This window comes from Panthera onca (assembly GCF_046562875.1).
Source record: "Panthera onca isolate mPanOnc1 chromosome E1 unlocalized genomic scaffold, mPanOnc1 haplotype 2 h2.Chr16_ul_1, whole genome shotgun sequence".
NCBI lineage: Eukaryota > Metazoa > Chordata > Mammalia > Carnivora > Felidae > Panthera > Panthera onca.
The window spans coordinates 599,689-601,025 of record NW_027675808.1 but is presented as its reverse complement, the minus strand read 5'-3'; positions in this window follow the sequence as shown (position 1 = coordinate 601,025).

The following is a 1,337-nucleotide window of genomic DNA, read 5'->3' as shown; positions in this document are numbered from 1 at the left end:
TGAGTTCCACTTAATATGTATCTACTGGCTCTGTGTGGAAGGACAGGCAGTGGTTTTCATGTTAAAACAACACAGGATTGGGGCGTCTGTGTCACTCAGTTGGTTGAGCAACTGACTCTTGACTTCGGCTCAGGTCATGATTCCAGGGTCATGGGCTCAACCTGCATCCATTCGCGCTGAGTATGAAGCCTGCTTAAGATTTCCTCTCTCCCTTCATCCTTCTCCCCAGCTTGTGCTCTCTCTCTCCCTAAAATAGTAAACAAACAAACAAACAAAGATGTTTTTAAAAAAAAGATGTTTTTTAAAACATCTTTTAAAAAACACACAGGATTAGATAAAGCACAGGTAAGTAAGAAACAATATAAAGATAAAACAATATAGGGGCACCTTGGTGGCTCAGTTGTTTAAGCGTCAGACTTTGGCTCAGGTCATGATCTTGTGGTCTGTGAGTTGGAGCCCCCCATCAGGGTCTGTGCTGACAGCTCAGAGCCTGGAGCCTGCTTCGGATTCTGTGTCTCCCTCCCTCACTGCTCCTCCCCCACTCGCTCTCGGTTTCCCTGTCTCTCTCTTTCTCAAAAATAAACAAACATTAAATTTTTTTAAAGATAAAACAATACAGTATTAGTTTATATAACTTGTGTTTGAATTATATGGCAAAGACTGCTAAATTTACCCCAAACTCAAAGTTATGGGTGGTTTTACTTTGATAGTGCTAGAAAAATATTAGATTATATACTGTTCTCTGAGATTATTCACTAGGTATATCTGACCTGAATTTATTAGAATATTATAAACAATGAGAAAATAATTTTTAGAATGCAAATTGGTGCAGCCACTGTGGAAGACAATAATGGAGTTTCCTCAAAAAGTTAAAAATAGAACTACCCTATGACCCAGCAATTTCACTACTAGGTATTTACACAAAAGGTATACAAATACTAATTTGAAGGGCCACATGCACCCTGATGTTTATAGCAGCATTGTCAACAATTGCCAAATTATGGGAAAAACCCAAATGTCCATGGATTGATGAATGAATAAAGAAGTTATGGTGTATGTATATGTATATGTAATGGAATATTACTCAGCCATCAAAAGAATGAAATCTTGCCATTTGCAACAATGTGGATGGAACCAGACTGGATTATGCTAAGTGAGATAAGTCAGGCAGAGAAAGACAAATACCTATGATTTCACACATGTGGAATTTAAGAAACAAAACGAATGAACATAGGGGAAGGTGGGGGAAAGAGAGAAGCAAACCATATGAAGAGTCTTAACTATAGTGAACAAACTGAGGGTTGGTGGAAGGAGGTGGGCGGGGGATGGGCTAAAAG